General features: G+C 44.0%; 1 long non-coding RNA gene across 2 annotated transcripts in view; it reads left to right on the top strand.

Moving 5' to 3' along the window:
* LOC128843708 (uncharacterized) overlaps window positions 1–22,413 on the top strand; it is a 43,475-nt gene that overhangs the window by 5,521 nt on the left and 15,541 nt on the right. The window contains exons 2-3 of one of the 2 annotated variants that reach the window (XR_008446334.1): window positions 2,732–2,866; window positions 21,750–21,903. This is a non-coding gene — a long non-coding RNA (uncharacterized LOC128843708). The remainder of the gene's footprint in view (window positions 1–2,731; window positions 2,867–21,749; window positions 21,904–22,413) is intronic. The other variant, XR_008446335.1, reaches the window with a different exon arrangement.

Below are 22,413 nucleotides of genomic sequence, written 5' to 3'. Positions count from 1 at the left end.
CCCGGGACTTTTCCTGTGTGGCTGGTCAGAGCATCCGAGCTCGGACTGCTGTCCAGAGCGTCAACAGAGTGGTGCACTGTGGGATAGCTCCCGGAGCTATTAGCGTCGAATTCCGTCCACACTAACCCGAATTCGACATGGCCATGTCGAATTTAGCACTACTCCCCTCGTCGGGGAGGAGTGCAGAAATCGATTTAAAGAGACTTCTATGTCGAAATAAATAGCTTCATTGTGTGGACGGGTGCAGGGTTAATTCAAATTAATGCTGCTAAATTCGACATCACCGCCTATTGTAGACCAGGCCTGAGTGGGGAAAGACAGTAACAGAAAATGTGGAAGTGGCAGAAGAGCTAAATGCCTTCTTTGATTCAGCTTTCACCAGAAAGGTTAGCAATCAGACATCTAACATAGTTCACTGTGCCACTTCTCACAGCTCCCATTGTCTGGGAACTGCAAACCACAGCCACTGGGAGCTGCAGGTGGCAGTGTAAATGAAAACAAATTGTCTGGCGGCCCACCAGTGGATTGCCCTGACAGGCTGTGTGCAGGCCACAGGTTGCCCACCAGTGCTTTTGATACTGTCTTGCATGAGTTACTCATAAACAAACTAGGGAAATATAGCCTAGTTGGAGCTACTATAAAGTGAGTAAATAAGTGGTTGGAGAACCGTTCCCAGAGAGTAGTTATTAGTGGTTCACAATCAAACTGGATGGGCATATCAAGTGGAGTCCCTCAAGGATCAGTCCTGGGTCCAGTTCTGTTCAATATCTCCATCAATGATTTATATAATGCCATAGAGCAAGGGTGGGCAAACTTTTTGGCCCGAGGGCCACATCTAGGTATGGAAATTGTATGGCAGACCATGAATGCTCATGAAATTGGGGTTGGGGTGCAGGAGGGGTGAGGGCTCTGGCTGGGGGTGCAGACAGAAATGAGAAGTTCAGAGTGCGGGAGGGGGCTCCAGGCTGGGCCACAGGGTTGCGGTGCAGGGGGAGGGCTCCAGCTGGAGATGTGGACTCTGGGGTGGGGCTGAGGATGAGGGGTTTGGGGTGTAGGAGGGTGCTCCAGGCTGGGATCAAGGTGTTTGGAGGGGGATCAGGGCTGGGGCAGAGGTTTGAGGTGCAGGAGAGGCTCAGGGGTGCAGGCCCTGGGTGGCACTTACCTCAAGCAGCTCCTGGAAACAGCAGCATGTCCGCCCTCCAGCTCCTATGTGGAGGCGTGGGCAGGCAGCTCTGCGTGCTGCCCTGTTCACAGGTGCTGCCCCTGCAGCTCCCATTGGCCACAATTCCCAACCAATGGGAGCTCCAGGGGAGGTGCTTGGGGTGGGGGGAGCATGCAGAGCCCCCTGGCTGCCTCTGTGCGTAGGAGCAGGAGGGGAGACATGCTGCTACTTCCGGGGGCCATGGTACGCATGTGCAGAGCAGCCCCCGACCCTGATTCCCAGCTGGAGTGCAGGAGCAGGGCAAGCCCCAGACCCCATTCCCCAGCGGGAGCTCGAGGGCCAGATTAAATCGGCTGGCAGGCCAGATGTGGCCCCCGGGCCGTAGTTTGCATACACCTGCTATAGAGAGTACACTTACAAGGTTTGCGGATAATACCAAGATGGGAGGGGTTGCAAGTGCTTTGGAGGATAGGATTAAAATTCAAAATGATCTGGACAACTGAAGAAATGATCTGAAGTAAACGGAATGAAATCCAATGACAAATGTAATGTATTCCACTTAGGAAGGAACTATCAGCTGCACACACACAAAATGGGAAATGACCACCAAGGATGGAATACTGCAGAAAGGGATCTGGGGATTCTAGTGGATCACAAGCTAAATATGAGTCAGTGTCAACTGTTGCAACAAAAACAAACAAATAAAAAAAAATCCTTCTGGGAGGTATTAGCAGGAGTGTTGTAAACAAGACATGAGAAGTAATTCATCCACTCTGCTCCATGCTGATAAGGCCTTAACTGGAGTATTCTGTCCAGTTCTAGGTGCCACATTTCAGGAAAGATATGGACAAATTGGAGAAAGTCCAGAGAAGAGCAACAAAAATGATTTAAGGTCTAGAAAACATGACCTTTGATGGAAGATTGAAAAAAAAATTGTTTGTTTTATTTGGAGAAGAGAAGACTGAGGGAGAACATGACAACCTTTGATGTACTTGAAAACTGTTGTTAGGAGGAGGGTAAAGAATTGTTCTCTTTAACCTTTATGGATAGGACAAGAAGCAATGGGCTTAAATTGTAGCAAGGGCAGTTTAAGTTGAACATTAGGAAAAAACTCCCTAACCATCAGGGTAGTTAAACACTGGAACAAAGAGCCTAGGGAATTAGTGGTATCTGTCACTGGAGGTTTTTAAGATCAGGTTAGACAAGCAACTGTCAGGAATGGTCTAGTTATTATTTAGTCCTTCCTTGAGTGTTGGGGACTGGAACAGATGATCTCTCAAGTTCCCTTCCAGTCCTACACTTCTATGATTCATTTTCAGTGGAGAAGAGGGGGGAGGGAAGAGGTAAGAAAGGTGGAAGGGAGAAGAAAAATGGGAAAAAAATATTTTGAGTCCCACTCAATCAAAATGATTTTTTAAAATTTCAGTGAGAAATCAGAAAAAAATGAAATGATTCAATTTTTAAAATGCAGATGTTCATGTTCAAAAAGGATACTTTTGTCAGAAAAAAGCTTTTACACAAAAACATTTGACCCTCTCAGATATCAACCTGTATCATTTCCGACAACAGGTGCATGATCAGATGTTGCATTCCTGTTTTATGAAGAAAATAGGGGTCCCGCTTGCCTCTATCCCGTGTGGGTGGTTACACAAAAGCTGTCAGTGAGAGTCATGTTAATGCAGTCTCCAACCTGAAGTATTCCAGGTGAGAGTGTACCAGCAATTTCTGTATTGTTTTATATCGTGTTCTTTATATAACCTAATATTTATTTTGCTTTTTTGTTACTGTTGTGTATTTATTAATTAATATTGCAGGAGGAAGATAAAACTCTATTGTGACAGTTTCTGTACAAACAGAGTTAAAAGGACAGCCCCTGTCCCAAGGAGTTTAAAATCTAATTTAAGACAAGATACATTAGTGAGTGTAAACAGCAGAGGAAATGGAAATAGATGGTCAACTCTTCCCAATACCAGAGAATCTAAGAGTGAAATCTGGGCACTGGAGGGCAAAGACCAGTTAGACCAAAGCTGGCTGCTAGGAAGTGGTTGGGCAACAAAAGTTGGGGTGCTGGAGAAAACAAGGAAACCACATATCTGGTTGGAGAACTTTCCAGGAGGTTTGGGGATAGATAAGAGGGCTTAGCGGAATTGGGGCACTTACAGGAAGGGTAAGTCAGGCATTAGCAATGGAATTGAGGAGCTATGATTTAGTTAGTACAATTCTCCTCAGTCCTTGAAGAGTTAAATGGAAAATGTCCAAGAAAAAGCTTCCAAGCTGTTAAATCATAAACAGCTACCACATCCTGTAAACAGTAACGACATTAGAGAGGGGAACATCTGCAAAGAAAGAGCTTGTGAGAGTAGCAAACACTGTGTGTGGAGGGGAGATAGGAGGGCAGAATGGAGAAGGACAAAAGGAGGCAGCTAATAGTAAACAGGCAGTAGATACTGGGAGCTGGAGCGGATAACATCCAAGGACCTTTCCTGCCCCAATAGTGATGATACTCAGCCATTCACTGTGAGGTTTGTTTTTTAAAATTAAGTTAGAAGTAAATGTCATGTGCCTGATTCATCAGTGCCATGTAGCTAATTCAGGGTATGTTTACAAAGCCCACAGCAGTAAGGTTCAGAGACTGGGTCGACAGGTTTGAGCAACAAATGGCAGCTCGGACTGGAGCCCACCCTCCTCCGTAGGCTTGAGAGTCAGACCTTCTGCCTGAGCCACAATGTCTGGGCAGCTATTTTCTGTCAACCCAGGCTCTGAGACTCACTGCTGCTCGCTGGGTAGACATACCTCAGTGGCCACTATAAAGGGACCGTTCTAGGGTCATGCCTATTTCTCCATCCATTACTGTTTTCTGCTCCACACACGCCCAGACTAATCAGCGCCCTTCCCCACCCCCACTTTCTAAAATAGCCTCTCTCTAGGGGCATGTTTTCATCTCCTTTCAAGTCAATGACAGAATATATCATATAGCCTTTATATAAATCCATGGTACACCCACATCTTGAATACTGCATGCAGATGCGGTCACCCCATCTCAAAAAAGATGTACTGTAATAAAGTTTTGTTGAACAGATCAATACAATTTCTAAATGCAGCTGTTGCAGCCTTAAATCCAGTTTCAAGCTGAATTTCTCCTTCAGGTAATGGGGAAAACAAGTCCTCTATTTACTAAGGGCCTGATTCAAAGCTCATGTATGGGAATCGTTCCCTTGACTTCAGTGGACCCCTAAATACAACACTTAAAAATGGAATTTCAGTAGTGGACAGGGGGTCTGAAATTCTCATATTGGGGCAGGTATGTGGATATAAGTTTCTAATAATTCTTAGCACATATATAGGGCTAGAGTCTAACACTATTACACTGGCCCATATGGAAGGGAGGGAGTGGAGTTACGCTGCTTTGGGACACACACACTCCCAGTATGCAAGTGGAAACCACATACACTCTTCCCCCACCCTTTAGAACCCTGTGCATCCATCCCACCTCAAAGATAGGTGCATTGGGGAATAAGGCCATGGCCATGCTTCTCCACACCCCTTTTGGTGTCATTTCTGCTTTTTGGGTGGTAGGAGAAGAGAGAGCAATTCTTGTGTTTCTCCAACACAGGAATCCTTGGGGAGGGGAGTAGGATACAGCTCGATAGTATTCATCACTATGCATTTTTGACAGGATTCCACGCCCCATTTAGGGCTTGTGTCCCGCCTTCCCACCACGTTTCCGTTGGCGCCAAATTTTGGTGCCGTCGGCCATTTTGAAAATTGTGTGTGTGTGTGTTTTGAATAGGGAATGTGTTGTTTGTGTTTGTGCTTGGGTACATTGAGAGAAAAAAGGTTGAAAGAAGAGAGTGAGAGAGTTTAAAGATGAAAAAGAAATTTTGAGTAAGGTTTAGAGAAAAAAAGGAAAGAAAGGTTATTGGATGTGATTGAATAAGGAGAGAGGCTGGTAAAGGCAGGTTATTCAAGAATAGAAAGATAGAACTTAAAGAAAAAAGGAAATATTTGTTTTTAAAGGGTTAGTTTAAGAAAAGAGTTAAATAATATTGAAAACTAGGTTTAAAAGGGGAATTTACTAAGGCAAAACCTGTTTGGTAAGCACAGGATAAAAAAGGAAGTAAAAGTGCATTGAAACTATTCAATACCAGGGTAGGTTAAGAAAAAAAAGAGGTTAAAAGAAAGAACAGGGTAAGAAAAGGGGAAAGAGAGCCCCTTTTGCAAAGGGAAAGATAAACAGCACATGGTGGAATCAGAATAAGAGAGAGAAAGAATGAAAAAGATAAGCAGGCAGAGCCTGTTTAGTAAGTACATGGTAAAAAATGAATAGAAAAGCATTTATACTATTCATTATCAGGGTAGGTTAAGAAAAAAGAGAGGTTAAAAGAAAGGAAAGGGCAAGAAAAGGGAAAAGAGAGCCCCTTTGTAAAGGGCAAAGATAGACAGCACATGGTTGAATCAGAAAGAGAGAGAGAGAGAGAGAGAGAGAGAGAGAGAAGGTTTCAGAGTAGCAGCCGTGTTAGTCTGTATCCGCAAAAAGAAGAACAGGAGTACTTGTGGCACCTTAGAGACTAACAAATTTATTAGAGCATAAGCTTTCGTGGACTACAGCCCACTTCTTCGGATGCATATAGAATGGAACATATATTGAGGATATATATATACACACATACAGAGAGCATAAACAGGTGGGAGTTGTCTTACCAACTCTGAGAGGCCAATTAAGAGAAAAAAAACTTTTGAAGTGATAATCAAGATAGCCCAGTACAGACAGTTTGATAAGAAGTGTGAGCATACTTACAATGGGAGATAGAATCAATGTTTGTAATGGCTCAGCCATTCCCAGTCCTTATTCAAACCGGAGTTGATTGTGTCTAGTTTGCATATCAATTCTAGCTCAGCAGTCTCTCGTTGGAGTCTGTTTTTGAAGTTTTTCTGTTGTAATATAGCCACCCGCGGGTCTGTCACTGAATGACCAGACAGGTTAAAGTGTTCTCCCACTGGTTTTTGAGTATTTTGATTCCTGATGTCAGATTTGTGTCCATTAATTCTTTTGCGTGAGGCTGAGCCATTACAAACATTGATTCTATCTCCCCTTGTAAGTATGCTCACACTTCTTATCAAACTGTCTGTACTGGGCTAGCTTGATTATCACTTCAAAAGTTTTTTTTTCTCTTAATTAATTGGCCTCTCAGAGTTGGTAAGACAACTCCCACTTGTTTATGCTCTCTGTATGTGTGTATATATATCTCCTCAATATATGTTCCATTCTATATGCATCCGAAGAAGTGGGCTGTAGTCCACGAAAACTTATGCTCTAATAAATTTGTTAGTCTCTAAGGTGCCACAAGTACTCCTGTTCTTCTTCTTACCTTTTAAGTTTTTCTGTAGAATGAGGCAACTTCCCTGGTTCAGACCCTCTCAGACTTGTAATCACTGCCTTTGGATTGGCCCAATCAGAGTTTGTTCTACAGCAGCATCATAGAATTCATTTTTCTGAACAAATCCTAGAGTCCCAAGATTTTAAACAAGAGCCAACTCCCTTCTCTCCCCCCTCCCCTCCTCTTCCCCCCTCCCTTTTAACTGTTTTATTCTTATCTATAGAAACAGACCCCCCAGCGTTTTTTCCACCGTGTAGCCCTTTTACATAAGGGTTTTCATAAAAGTTAAAATCATAAGCTTTTAGTAGCACACAATTTTTAAAAGTTTTTTCCTAGGTTTTAGACTAACAGGGGTTATTTATTTAGTAAAAACAATGTGACGCTGCAGCAAAGCTCCTGTTAGCAAAGTAGTGTCTGTGAGTCAGTGGATCACAGAGAAGGAGCTTGCTTCTTTACCTGCTTTTTAACAAACACATAGACTCATAGACTTTAGACTCATAGACTTTAAGGTCAGAAGGGACCATTATGATCATCTGGTCTGACCTCCCGCATGACGCAGGCCACAAAGCCGTCCCTACCCTTTCCCTTGACTCTGCTGTTGAAGTCCCCAAATCCTGTGGCTTAGAGACTTCAATTGGCAGAGAATCCTCCTGCCATCGATCCCTGCCCCATGCTGCGGAGGAAGGCGAAAAACCTCCAGGGCCTCTGCCAATCTACCCTGGAGGAAAATTCCTTCCCGACCCCAAATATGGCGATCAGTAAAACCCCGAGCATGTAGGCAAGAGTCACCAGCCTCACCCTCATTTGCCATTATACTATTTACCTGCCATGGCACACTGTTCCTTTGACTAAAATCATGTTATCCCCTTAAACCATTCCTTCCAAAAACTTATCTAACTTAATCTTAAAACCAGACAGGTCCTTCGACCCCACCGTTTCCCTCGGAAGGCTGTTCCAATATTTCACCCCTCTGACGGTTAGAAACCTTCGTCTAATTTCAAGCCTAAACTTCCCCATGGCCAGTTTATACCCATTCGTTCTCGTGTCCACATTAGTACTGAACTGGAATAATTCCTCTCCCTCCCTGTTATTTATCCCTCTGATATATTTAAAGAGAGCAATCCTATCCCCCCTCAGCCTTCGTTTGGTCAGGCTAAACAACCCGAGCTCCTCTAGTCTCCTTTCATAGTTAAATGTTAAAGTTACATTAAGTTTTGCAAAGGGATAATGACTTGAAAAGACAAACCTAAGACATGTCCCTTTTGTATGTGTTGTAATAAAAAATTATGCAGAAGCACCCTAGGTTTAAAACCACAGGTTTTTAGTAACAGTGTTTATATTCCCCTTATTTTGTAAACCAGTGGATTAGAGAATAGTTTGTTTCTTCCCCCACTCTTTAACAAAGAGAGGTGAACGTTATATTAAGGCTTTTAAGGAAAGTTACTGTTACTTCTGCATAATTTTTTATTACAACACATACAAAAGGGATGTGTCTTAGGTTTGTCTTTTCAAGTCATTATAAAGCAGAGCTTTATTCCTTTGCAAAACTTAATGTAACTTTTACTTGTGTTTGTTAAAAAGCAGGTGAAAAAGCAAACTCCTTCTCTGATTCACTGACTAACAAAGGCTGCTTTGCTAACAGGAGCTTTGCTGCAGCTTCACATTGTTTTTACTAAATACTGCATGCTCTTTTTTATTGAAACACCCATGTAAATAAAGGGTAGTTTCTTCAGATAGGTTTGTCTTTTCAAGTAAATATAAAGCAGAGCTTTATTCCTTTACAAAACTTAATGTAACTTTAACTTGTGTTTGTTAAAAAGTTTGGGAAAGAAGCAGTCTTCTTATCTCTGATCCACTAACTCACACATGCTGTTTTTGCTGGCAATGGCTTTGTCAAAAAAGCCTGTTGTTTCAAATTATGCTTACTAAAAAATAACACACATTAGTCTAAAACTTTTTGTCACTATACATTACTTTTATAAAAAGGCTTTCTGTGTTTTTAAGTCTGGGTTGTTTCTGCAGATTCACATGTTATTGAAACACCTATACCAACGGAATATGTCTTCATTTAGGCTTGTCTTTTCAAGTGTTTATTCCTTTACAAGTCTTTCACTTCTCTTTGTTAAAAAGTGGGAAAAGAAACAAACTTCTTCTCTCTAATCCACTGATTTACAAAATAAGGGGAATATAAACAGAAAAGGGGAAATGACTGCCTAGGATGGAATACTGCAGAAAGGGATCTGGGGGTTCTAGTGGATCACAAGTTAAATATGAGTCAGTGTCACACTGTTTAAAAACACACACACACCACAGCCCCAAACCCCCCGTCATGGGGTTCGACTCACCACTGCTGGCGCCTCCTGCCGGTCACTCCAGGAATTAGCTCTCAACTGCTGTAGCACCCTCTACATGTGGTGTCGTGCCTATCTTTTGCTCTGCTGTCCTGGGACCCATATGGCTCCCTGCTCAGCGGCCTCCTCTTCCGGACAGTCTTTGTTTGTTTCAGGACACTGCCCTCCGGCAGTGCCCACTAGTCTCGTCTCACCCCTTTCCAGGGGAGCATTCGTAACAGCAGTCCTTCCTTCCGCACCTGCCTCAGTGGCCAAACGCAACCTTGTAGTCTAGCCCCTCATCTCAGAGGCCAGCTGCGGTCTGTCACGGCCCCTCTCCTCCAAGGGTAGGTGTAGTGCAAAGGGGAAAAGGGGGGGACCCAGGCCTACCCGCTACTCTGAGTCCTGACCCAGGGACCCTCTAGCGGCAGCCTCCCCTTGCCCTTCTTCCTTCCCCTCTTGCCTGCCTGAGTTCCCTGGGCACTTCCCCTTTGGCCCTATGCACGTTCTTGACCCTTTGCAGCAGGGCCACAGCCTGGCAGGTAATGGGCTAGAGCTCCTATCTGCTCCCCCAAGCCTGCCCAGCACCGCTCTGTCCAAGGTGCTGCTCCTTTCATCAGGAGCCAGTCCTTCTCCCTTGCTGGCCAGGGAGTGCCTGCCCTCTCCCCAGCAAGGCAGCCTTTATATAGGACCTAGTCCAGTACTGATTGGCTGTCTCTCCTCATACGCTGATTGGCTTTCCCCAGGCCTTCATTTATTGGGTGGTGGTCCGCACAGCCTGTCTGGTCTGGTTCAGCCCTTTTTCTCAGGGGGTGGTGTACCGCCCCACCACACCCCCACAAAAAACAACCAAATATCCTTCTGGGATGTATTAGCAGGACTGTTGTAAGCAAGCCATGAGACGTAATTCTCCACTCTACTCCATGCCGATAAGGCCGCAACTGGAATATTGTGTCCAGTTCTAGGTGCCACATTTCAGGAAAGATGTGAACAAATTGGAGAAAGTCCAGAGAAGAGCAACAAAAATGATTAAAGGTCTAGAAAACATGACCGTTGAGGAAAGATTGAAAAAATTGTGTTTGTTTAGTTTGGAGAAGAGAAGACTGAGGGGGAACATGATAAGAGTTTTCAAGTACATCAAAGGTTGTTACAAGGAGGGTATACAATTGTTCTCTTTAACCTTTGAGGATAGGAGAAGAAGCAATGGGTATAAATTTCAGCAAGGATGGTTTAGGTTGAACATTAGGAAAAAAACTTCCTAACCATCAGGGTAGTTAAACACTGTAACAAAGTACCTAGAGAGTTTGTGGAATCTGTCAATGAAGGTTTTTAAGATCAGATTAGACAAACTGTCAGGAATGGTCTAGTTATTACTTAGTCCTTCCTTGAGTATGGGTGACTGGACTAGCTGACTTCTCAAGGTCCCTTCCAGTCTTATACATCTATGATTTTTTTTCAGTGGACAAGATGGGGGAGGGAAGGGGTAAGAAAGGGGGAATGAGAAGAAAAATGGAAAGAAAAATGCTTTTAGTCGCACTCAATCAAAATAATTTTTTAAAATTTGAGTGAGAAATCAGAAAAAAAATGAAATGATGCAATTTTTAAATGCAGATATTCATGTTTAAAAAGGATATTTTTTGTAAGAAAAAAGTTTTTACGCAAAAACATTTGACCCTCTTGGATATTGACCTGTGTCATTTCTGACATCAGGTGCATGATAAGGAGATGCTTCATTCATGTTTTATGAAGGAGATGGGGTCCCGCTTGACTCTGTCCCCTGTGTCAAGGCTGTATCCCCACTTTGAACTTTAGGGTACAAAATATGGGGGCCTGCATGAAGACTTCTAAGCTTAACTACCAGCTTAGGTCTGGTCCGCTGCCACCATCCCAATGGATTCCCTTCCCTGGGAAGCCTTGAGAAACCTTTCACCAATTCCCTGGTGAATACAGATCCAATCCCCTTGGATCTTAAAACAAGGAGAAATTAACCATCCCCCCTTCTTTCTCCCACCAACGCCTGGTGAATACAGATCCAACCCCCTTGGATCTAAAACAAGGAAAAAATCGATCAGGTTCTTAAAAAGAAGGTTCTTAATTAAAGAAAAAGGTAAAAATCATCTCTGTAAAATCAGTATGGAAAATAACTTTACAGGGTAATCAAACTTAAAGAGCTCAGAGGACTCCCCTCTAGTCTTAGGTTCAAAGTACAGCAAACAAAGATAAACACTCTAGTAAAAGGTACATTTACAAGTTGAGAAAACAAAGGAAAACTAACACGCCTTGCCTGGCTATTTACTTACAAGTTTGAAATAGGAGAGACTTGTTTAGAAAGAGTGGAGAACCTGGATTGATGTCTGGTCACTCTCACTCCCAAGAGCGAACAACCCCGAAAACAAAGAGCACAAACAAAAGCCTTCCCCCCACCAAGATTTGAAAGTATCTTGTCCCCTTATTGGTCCTTTGGGTCAGATGCCAGCCAAGTTACCTGAGCTTCTTAACCCTTTACAGGGAAAAAGATTTTGGAGACTCTGGCCAGGAAGGATTTTATAGTACTGTACACAGGACAGCTGTTACACCCTTCCCTTTATAGTTATGACTCCCTGTGTGGGTGGTTATACAAAAGCTGTCAGTAAGAGTCATGCTAATGCAGTCTCTAACCTGCAGTATTCCAGGTGAGAACATACCAGCAATTTATAACTGTATTGCATTTTCAGTATTGTTTTATATCGTTTTCTTTATATAACCTAATATTTCTTTTGCTTTTTTGTCCACTGTTGTGTATTTATTAATAAATATTTCTGCTCCAAACACTCCCAGACTAATCAGCCCCTACCCCCCAACCTTCTAAAACAACCTCTCTCTAGGGACATGTTTTAAACTCCTTTGAAGTCAATGACAGAAAATATCATATTGCCTTTATATAAATCCATGGTGTGATGGGTTTGGTCACATAGACCCCCTTAGGACTGTCACCAGACGTGCTGAATTTACCTCTGAGCCCATTTTCCCAGCCAGCTTGGGACTCCAGAACCCTGCCTTGTTGAGCCAGACACGTTAGCCTGCTGCAACACAGACCCACGTCTGGACCATGCCCCCAAAGATGCAGACTTTAACCAAAAACTGCTCAGCAGATTACCTATCTCCAGCACCCAGACACCCAGTTCCCAATGGGATCCAAACTCCAAATAAATCCATTTTACTCTGTATAAAGCTTATTCTGGTGTAAACTCATAAATTGTCCACCCTCTATAACACAGCTGTTTGCTCCCCCAGGTATTAATCACTTCCTCTGTGTTTACTAATAAAGAAAAGTGATTTTATTAAGTATAAAAAGTAGGATTTAAGTGGTTTCAAGTAATAACATACAGAACAAAGTAAATTACCAAGCAAAATAAAACAAAACACACAAGTCCAAGCCTAATATATTAAGAAACTGTTACAGATAATATCTCACTCTCAGAGATGTCCCAGTTAGCTTCTTTCACAGACTAGACTCTTTCCTAGTTTGGGCCCAAACCTTTTCCCCTGGTACATCATCTGGACCCATGGGAAGGAGACCCTGGAAGAATTCCACCATGATTTCAACAGCTTCCACCCCACCATCAACCTCAGCCTGCTCCAACCCCTCAGACAGAGACCAACACCTACAAGATCTTCACCAAGCATTCTCAAAACTACGATACCCACACAAGGAAATAAAGAAACAAATCAACAGAGCCAGACGTATACCCAGAAGCCTCCTGCTACAAGGCAGGCCCAGAAGAGAAACCAACAGAACTCCACTGGCCATCACCTACAGTCCTCAGCTTAAACCTCTCCAACGCATCATCAGTGATCTATAACCCATCCTGGACAATGATCCCTCACTTTCACAGACCTTGGGAGGCAGGCCAGTCCTCGCCCACAGACAACCTGCCAACCTTAAGCATATTCTCACCAGCAACCACGCACCGCACCATAACAATTCTAACTCAGGAACCAACCCATGCAACAAACCTCGATGCCAACTCTGCCCACATATCTACACCAGCAACACCATCACAGGACCTAACCAGATCAGCTACAACACCACCGGTTCATTCACCTGCACATCCACCAATGTTATATATGCCATCATATGCCAGCAATGCCCCTCTGCTATGTACATTGGCCAAACTGGACAGTCACTACGCAAGAGGATAAATGGACACAAGTCAGATATCAGGAATGGCAATATACAAAAACCTGTAGAAGAACACTTCAACCTCCCTGGCCACACAATAGCAGATGTAAAGGTAGCCATCTTACAGCAAAAAACTTCAGGACCAGACTCCAAAGAGAAACTGCTGAGCTCCAGTTCATTTGCAAATTTGACACCATCAGATCAGGATTAAACAAAGACTGTGAATGGCTATCCAACTACAGAAGCAGTTTCTCCTCCCTTGGTGTTCACACCTCAACTGCTAGCAGAGCACCTCACCCTCCCTGATTGAACTAACCTCGTTATCTCCATACTGATTTATACCTACCTCTGGAGATTTCCATTACTTGCATCTGAAGAAGTGAGGTTCTTACCCATGACAGCTTATGCTCCCAATACTTCTGTTAGTCTCAAAGGTGCCACAGGACCCTCTGTTGCTTTTTACAGATTCAGACTAACATGGCTACCCCTCTGATACCTGTCCCCTGGTACAGTCCTTGTTAGTTCTAGCAGACATCTTATGTGGTAACTCGGGGATTTCTCATAACTGGCAGCCCCCTTTGTTCTGTTCCACCCCTTTTATAGCTTTGGCTATAGGTGGGAATCTTTTGTCTCTCTGGATCCCCATCCCTCCTTCTAAATGGAAAAGCACCAGGTTTAAGATGGATCCCAGTACCAGGTGACATGGTCACATGTCCTGTGAGACCCCAAGTCTCCATTCTTCCAGGGCTGGCCAGCATGTACCCCGGAAGGTTTGCAAGTAAACAGAACTATTTACAGGTGATTGATTCTGAAGCACCCTTAATGTCTTCCATTTAATATGTTTACATCAGTAATACAAGTTTATATCTTATTCTTCTAACTCCAGACATAGAAATAATACATGCAAACAAATGGGATGAACACACTCAGTAGATCATAAGCTTTATAATGATGCCTTACAAGAGACCTTTTGCATAAAGCATATTCCAGTTATACCATATTCACACTCATAAACATATTTCCATAAATCTATGGACTGCAACGTCACACATGGTACACCCACATCTTGAATACTGTGTGCAGATATGGTTGCCCCAACTCAAAAAAGATATATGGGAATTGTAAAAAGTTCAGAAAAGGGCAACAAAAATGATTAGGGGTATGGAACAGCTTCCATATGAGGAGAGATGAATAAGATTGGGAGTTTTCAGTTTGGAAATGAGACGACTAAGGGGTGATATGATTGAAGTCTATAAATCATGATGTGACGTTGCACTCTATATGATTTTATGAAAGTATGCTGATGAGCATGAATATAATGTAACTGGAATATGTTTCATGCAATAGATCTCTTGTAAGGTATCATTACAAAATTTATAATCTACTGAGTGTGGTCATCCTAGCCGTATAAATGTATGACTCATGTATCTGAAACTAGAAATATAAAATATAACTCTGAGGTCCTATTGTAATTATGCAAAGTGTGGTCCATTAATGGTGGTTTGGAATCTTGATGGCTCCCATTAACCAGGACAATTGTCTGTAGATGGCTCTGCTTTACTTGTGAGTCTTCCTATATACGTGTGTGCTGGCAAGTGGGTAATGAAGTCTTACAGTGATATGTGATCATGTCACCTGAACTGGAATCCATCTTTAACCTGGTGCTTTTCCACTGAGAAGGGGGGGGGTGGGAACCCAAAGGGGCAAAGGATTCCTACTTTATGCAAAAGATATATAAGTGAGTGGAACAGAGAAAAGGAGGAGCGATCATGACAAATCCCCTAGCTCCCACCTGAGCTGGAACAAGGGCTGTACCAGGGGAAAGGATTGTGCCCAGACTAGGAAGGCGTCTAGTCTGTGAAAGAAACTTATTGAAACATCTCTGAGGGTGAGATTTTATCTGTATTTGGTTTTATTACTGTATGAGGCTTAGATTTGAGTTTTGTTTTATTTTATTTTGCTTGGTAATTCACTTTGTTCTGTCTGTTACTACTTGGAACCACTTAAATCCTATTTTCTGTATTTAATAAAATCACTTTTTACTTATTAATGAACCCAGAGTATGTATTAATACCTGGGGAGGAGGGGGCAAACAGCTGTGCATATCTCTGTATCAGTGTTATATAGGGTGAACGATTTATGAGTTTACCCTATATAAGCTTTAAACAGGGTAAAACAGATTTATTGGGGGTTTGGACCCCATTGGGAGTTGGACATCTGAGTGTTAAAGACAGGAACACTTCTGTAAGTTGCTTTCAGTTAAGTCTGCAGCTTTTGGCACATGGTTCAGACCCTCGGTCTGTGTTGGAGCAGACTGGTGTGTCTGGCTCAACAAGACAGGGAGCTGGTGTCCCGAGCTGGCAGGGAAAGCAGGGGCAGAAGTAGTCTTGGCATATCAGTTGTCAGTTCCCAAGGGGGTTTCTGTGATCCAACCCGTCACACATGACTGGTGTGGAGAAAGTAAATAAGGAAGTGTTATTTACTCCTTCTCATAACACAAGAACTAGGGGTCATCAAATGAAATTAATAGTCAGCAAGTTTAAAACAAACAAAAAAGTATTTATTCATACAACGCACAGTCAGTCTGTGGAACTCTTTGCCAGAGGATATTGTGAAACATAGAATTGTAGAATATCAGGGTTGGATGGGACCTCAGGAGGTCATCTAGTCCAACCCCCTGCTCAAAGCAGGACCAATCCCCAACTAAATCGTCCTTGTCAGGGCTTTGTCAAGCCTGACCTTAAAAACCTTTAAAGAAGGAGATTCTACCACCTCCCTCGGTAACCCATTCCAGTGCTTCACCACTCTCCTAGTGAAGAAGTTTTTCCTGATATCGAACCTAAACCTCCCCCACTGCAACTTGAGATCTTTATTCCTTGTTCTGTCATCTGCTACCACTGAACAGTCTAGAACCATCCTCTTTGGAACCCCCCTTCAGGTAGTTGAAAACAGATATCAAATCCCCCCTCATTCTTCTCTTCTGCAGACTGAATAATCCCAATTCCCTCAGCCTTTCCTCATAAGTCATGTGCTCCAGCCCCCTAATCATTTTTGTTGCCTTCCTTTGGACTCTTTCCAATTTTTTCACATTCTTCTTGTAGTGTGGGGACAAAACTGGAAACAGTACTCCAGATGAGGCCTCACCAGTTGCAAAGAGAGGGCAATGATCACGTCCCTCCGTCTGCTGGAAGTGCTCCTATTTGTACAGCCCAAAATGCCATTAGCCTTCTTTGCAACAAGGGCACACTGTTGACTCATATCCAGCTTCTCATCCACTGTAACCCCTAGGTCCTTTTCTGCAGAACTGCTGCCTAGCCATTCAGTCCCTAGTCTGTAGCAGTGCATGGGATTCTTCCATACTAAATGCAGGACTCTGTACTTGTCCTTGTTGAACCTCATCAGATTTCTTTTGGCCCAATCCTCTAATTTGTCTAGGTCCCTTTGTATCCTATCCCTACCCTCCAGCATATCTACCACTCCTCCCAGTTTATGTCATCTGCAAACTTGCTGAGGGTGCAATCCATGCCATCCTCCAGATCATTAATGAAGATATTGAACAAAACTGGCCCCAGGACCGACCCTTGGGGCACTCCACTTGATACTGGCTGCCAACTAGATGTGGATCCAATGATCACTACCTGTTGAGCCCGACAATCTAGCGAGCTTTCTCTCCAGCTTATAGTCTATTCATCCAGCCCATACTTCTTTAACTTGCTGGCAAGAATACATTGGGAGACCATATCAAAAGCTTTGCTAAAGTCAAGGAATAACATGTCCACTGCTTTTCCCTCATCCACAGAGCCAGTTATCTCATCATAGAAGGCAATTAGGATAGTCAGGCATGACTTGCCCTTGGTGAATCCATGCTAACTGTTCCTGATCACTTTCCTCTCCTCTAAGTGCTTCAAAATTGATTACTTGAGGATGTGCTTCATGATTTTTCCAGGGACTGAGGTGAGGCTGACTGGCCTGTAGTTCCCTGGATTCTCCTCCTTCCCTTTTTTATAGATGGGCACTACATTAGCCTTTTTCCAGTCATCCGGGACCTCTCCCGATCGCCATGAGTTTTCAAAGATAATGGCCAATGGCTCTGCAATCACATCCACCAACTCCTTTAGCATCCTCGGATGCAGTGCATCCAGCCCCATGGACTTCTGCTCATCCAGCTTTTCTAAATAGTCCTGAACCACTTCTTTCTCCACAGAGGGCTGGTCACCTCCTCCCCATACTGTGCTGCCCAGTGCAGTAGTCTGGGAGCTGACCTTGTTCGTGAAGACAGAGGCAAAAAAAGCATTGAGTACATTAGTTTTTTCCACATCCTCTGTCACTAAGTTGCCTCCGCCATTCAGTAAGGGGCCCACACTTTCCCTGATCGTCTTCTTGTTGCTAACATACCAGCAGAAACCCTTCTTGTTACTTTTAACATCCCTTGCTAGTTGAAACTCCAAGTGTGATTTGGCCTTCCTGATTTCACTCCTGCATGCCTGAGCAATATTTTTATACTCCTCCCTGGTATTTGTTCAAGCTTCCACTTCTCGTAAGCTTCTTTTTTGTGTTTAAGATCGGCAAGGATTTCACCGTTAAGCCAAGCTGGTCGCCTGCCATATTTACACTTTTTTCTACACATTGGGATGGTTTGTTCCTGCAACCTCAATAAGGATTCTTTAAAATACAGCCAGCTCTCCTGGACTCCTTTCCCCTTCATGTTATTCTCCCAGGAGACCCTGCCCATCTGTTCCCTGAGGACTCAAAGTCTGCATTTCTGAAGTCCAGGGTCTGTATTCTGCTGCTCTCCTTTCTTCTTTTTGTCAGGATCCTGAACTCGACCATCTCATGGTCACTGCCTCCCAAGTTCCCATCCACTTTTGCTTCCCCTACTAATTCTTCCCTGTTTGTGAGCAGCAGGTCAAGAAAAGCCCGACCCCTGGTTGGTTCCTCCAGCACTTGCACCAGGAAATTGTCCCCTACACTTTCTAAAAACGTCCTGGATTGTCTGTGCACTGCTGCATTGCTCTCCCAGCAGATATTGGGGTGATTGAAGTCCCCGATGAGAACCAGGGCCTGCTATCTAGTAACTTCTGTTAGTTGCCTGAAGAAAGCCTTGTCTACCTCCACCCCCTGGTCTGGTGATCTATAGTAGACTCCCACCATGACATCACCCTTGTTGCTCACACTTCTAAACTTAATCCAGAGACTCTCAGGTTTTTCTGCAGTTTCATACTGGAGCTCGGAGCAGTCATACTGCTCACCTACATACAGTGCAACTCCCCCACCTTTTCTGTCCTTCCTGAACAGTTTATATCCATCCATGACAGTACTCCAGTCATGTGAGTTATCCCACCAGGTCTCTGTTATTCCAATCACATCATAATTCCTTGACTGTGCCAGGACTTCCAGTTCTTCCTGCCTGTTTCCCATGCTTCTTGCATTTGTATATAGGTACTTAAGATAACTCGCTGATTGTCCTGCTTTCTCAGTATGAGGTAGGAGCCTTCCCCTCTTGTGCCCTCCTGCTTGTACTTCCTCCTAGTATCCCACTTCCCCACTTACTTCAGGGCTTTGGTCTCCTTCTCCTGGTGAATCTAGTTTAAAGCCCTCCTCACTAGGTTAGCCAGCCTGCTTGCGAAGATGCTCTTCCCACTCTTCGTTAGGTGGAGCCCGTCTCTGCCTAGCAATCCTTCTTCTTGGAACACCATGCCATGGTCAAAGAATCCAAAGCCTTCTCTCCAACACCACCTGCATAGCCATTTGTTGACTTCCACGATTCGACAGTCTCTACCTGGGCCTTTTCCTTCCACATGGAGGACGGACGAGAACACCATTTGCGCCTCAAACTCCTTTATCCTTCTTCTCAGAGCCACGTAGTCTGCAGTGATCTGCTCAAAGTCATTTTTGGCAGTATCATTGGTGTCCACATGGAGAAGCAGGAAGGGGTAGCGATCCAAGGGCTTGATGAGTCTCAGCAGTCTCTCTGTCACATCTTGAATCCTAGCTCCTGGCAAGCAGCAGACCTCTCAGTTTTCTCGGTCGGGGCGGCAGATAGATGACTCAGTCCCCCTTAGGAGGAAGTCCCCGACCACCACCACCCACCTCCTTCTCTTTGGAGTGGTGGTCGTGGAACCCCCATCCCTAGGACAGTGCATGTCATGCCTTCCAATTGGTGGAGTCTCCTTCTGCTCCCTTCTTTCAGATGTATCATCTAGTCCACTCTCCGCATTAGTACCTGTGGAGAGAACATGAAAATGGTTGCTCACCTGTATCTGCATTGCATGTATGCTCCTATTTCTTCTTCTGGAGGTCACATGCTGCCAAGTTCTTCACCGTCCTTCTGTCCCTGCTGCGCAGCCTGCTCTGAATTTTCAGAATGTTGTGCCTGCAGAAGCATATCCTGACGTCTGTCCAGGAAATCTTCATTTTCTCTTATTCAATGCAGGGTTGATACTTGTTTCTCCAGTCCTTGAACCTTCTCTTGCACTTTGTACAGAGAAAGTCATTTCTGTCCTGTGGAAGAAAGACAAACATGGCACATCCTGTGCAGATCACAACAGTTGATCACTCACCATCCATATTACCCTCCTTCTAAGAGCTTCCTCTGCTGTTGCAGTTACTACTCAGAGAAGCCTGTAAGATGAAAGCCTCTGTGGCTCTCCGTCGGTGAACTCCCAGGAAAACTCCCTCTGTTCGCCGTTCAGCTGGTTCTCAACTGGCTGCCTCTTTATAACAATCAGGCCCACTCAAGGCCCACCTGTAACAAAGCACTCCCAATTCACACTTTTCAAACAATCAAGCACATGGTCAAACTGACAATATCCTGCAACAGACACTCAGATACTCACCCCCCCCCCCCAGCTCCCAACACAGCCCTCCAATGTAGCACTTAGCATAGCTCCTCTCAGACAGATCCCAGGCAAACTCCCTCTGTTAGCTTCTCCGCTGTTTGCCAAGACTATAACAGGGTTCAAAAAAGAACTAGATAAATTCATGGAGGATAGGTCCATCAATGGCTATTAACCAGGATGGGCAGGGATGGTGTCCCTAGCCTCTGTTTGCCAAAAGCTGGGAATGGGCGACAGGGGATGGATCACTTGATGATTACCTGTTCTGTTCATTCCCTCTGGGGCACCTGGCATTGGCCACTGTTGGAAGACAGGACACTGGGCTAGATGGACCTTTGGTCTGACCCACTATGGCCACTCTTTAGTTCAATGGGACTCTTTTCATTGACTTCAATGGACTTTGGATGAGGCCCAAAGTTAGGAGTTTTTGTGTGTGACACGGTAAGTTGCTAATATCAATGAATAGGCATTTCTGCCTTGGCATTTACTGTAACATATAAGATCATTTAATTCCCAATAGATGCTGGCAATTCCTTCTCTCTTGTGCAGGGCCTACCCTTCTTCACTGTAGGGAAGGAAAGACTTTCAGCAGCAGGTGTATTCCTGGAAAACCTACTGGACAGGGGTTGTGATTGCTGGTAATAGAGGGAGGGGCAAAATGAGGAGGGGATATCAATAGGATAAAAGAATGGCGGAAATCTGAAAACAGCCTCCTAGATTAGAGACCTTCCGCGGCACAATAAGATTGCCAGTGATTGACAGAAACTGACTATCCAACCAGGCTATTTTAAAGACCTCGCTGGCGATCAATCCAAGTGGCACTCAAAGGGGACCATGTCATTTCAGGATTTGTCATGATGATGAAGATGAATTAACAAATAAATCCCTGAGGAAAAATTCTAGCAGCAGTGTCATAACTATAAAGGGAAGGGTGTAACAGCTGTCCTGTATACAGTACTATAAAATCCCTCCTGGCCAGAGACTCCAAAATCCTTTTCCCTGTAAAGGGTTAAGAAGCTCAGGTAACCTGGCTGGCATCTGACCCAAAGGACCAATAAGGGGACAAGATACTTTCAAATCTTGTGCGGGGGGGAAGGCTTTTGTTTGTGCTCTTTGTTTGGGAGTTCGTTCGCTCTTGGGACTGAGAGGGACCAGACAGCAATCCAGGTTCTCCACATCTTTCTAAACAAGTCTCTCCTATTTCAAACTTGTAAGTAAATAGCCAGGCAAGGCGTGTTAGTTTTCCTTTGTTTTCTCAACTTGTAAATGTACCTTTTACTAGAGTGTTTATCTTTGTTTGCTATACTTTGAACCTGAGGCTAGAGGGAGGTCCTCTGAGCTCTTTAAGTTTGATTACCCTGTAAAGTTATTTCCATACTAACTTTACAGAGATGATTTTTACCTTTTTTTCTTTAATTAAAAGCCTTCTTTTTAAGAACCTGATTTATTTCTCCTTGTTCTAAGATCCAAGGGGTTTGGATCTGTATTCACCAGGGAATTGGTGAAGAGTTTCTCAAGGCTTCCCAGGGAAGGGAATCCACTTGGAAATGGTGGCAACAGACCAGATCTAAGCTGGTAGTTAAGCTTAGAAGTTTTCATGCAGGCCCCCACATTTGCTTCAGATTTATGTTTCAGATAATCACAGATGATTACTAAAGAAATTAAAGCCTGAAGTTTAAGGTCACAGGAGATAAAAAGCATGTGCCAGGCACATAAACGAAAGGGTATTTCCAGGTTAGAGTCCACCTGCCAGACACAAGTATATCTCTCTGCATAAGACTATCAATTGTATTAATAACGTTTTGTTGAACAGATCAATACAATTTCTAAATGCAGCTGTTGCAGCCTTAAATCTAGTTTCAAGCTGAATTTCTCCTTCAGGTAATGGGGGAAACAGTCAACTGTTTACTAAGAGCCTGATTCAAAGCTCATAAATGGGAATCTTTCCCTTGACTGCAGTGGACCCCTAAACACAACACTTAAAAATGGAATTTCAGTAGTGGGCAGGGGGTCTGAAGCTCTCGTGTTGGGGCAGGTAGGTGGATATAAGTTTCTAATAATTCTTAGCACATATGTAGAGCCAGAGTCTCAGACTATTACACTGGAGGGGAAGGTGTGGAATTACGATGCTTTGGGACACAAACACTGTCTGTGTGGAAGGGGAACCCACATACACTCTGCCCCCACCCCTTAGGACCCTGTTCATCCATCCCACCTCACAGATAGGTGCACTGGGGAATAAGGCCATGGCCCTGCTTCTCCCCACCCCTTTTGGTGTCATTTCGGTTTTTTGGGTGGTAGGAGAGGAGAGAGCAATTCTTGTTTCTCCAACACAGGAATCCCTGGGGAGGGGACTGGAATGGCATGAAGGATGTGGGAGGCTTTACCAACATTACTGATTCTCACAACACTTCTGAGTTAGGTAGGGAAATTATCCCTCGATTTCACCTCTGTCTCAGTGACTTAACTCAGGGAATGGAGGGGTCAGTTTTAGTTGGAATTAGATTCCAGGGTTCCTGGCCTCTAATCCAATGTTCAGACCACT

This window comes from Malaclemys terrapin, chromosome 9 (assembly GCF_027887155.1).
Source record: "Malaclemys terrapin pileata isolate rMalTer1 chromosome 9, rMalTer1.hap1, whole genome shotgun sequence".
Lineage (NCBI taxonomy): Eukaryota > Metazoa > Chordata > Testudines > Emydidae > Malaclemys > Malaclemys terrapin.
Note: the sequence above shows the minus strand (reverse complement) of the source record. Positions and strands in the feature narration are given on the sequence as shown.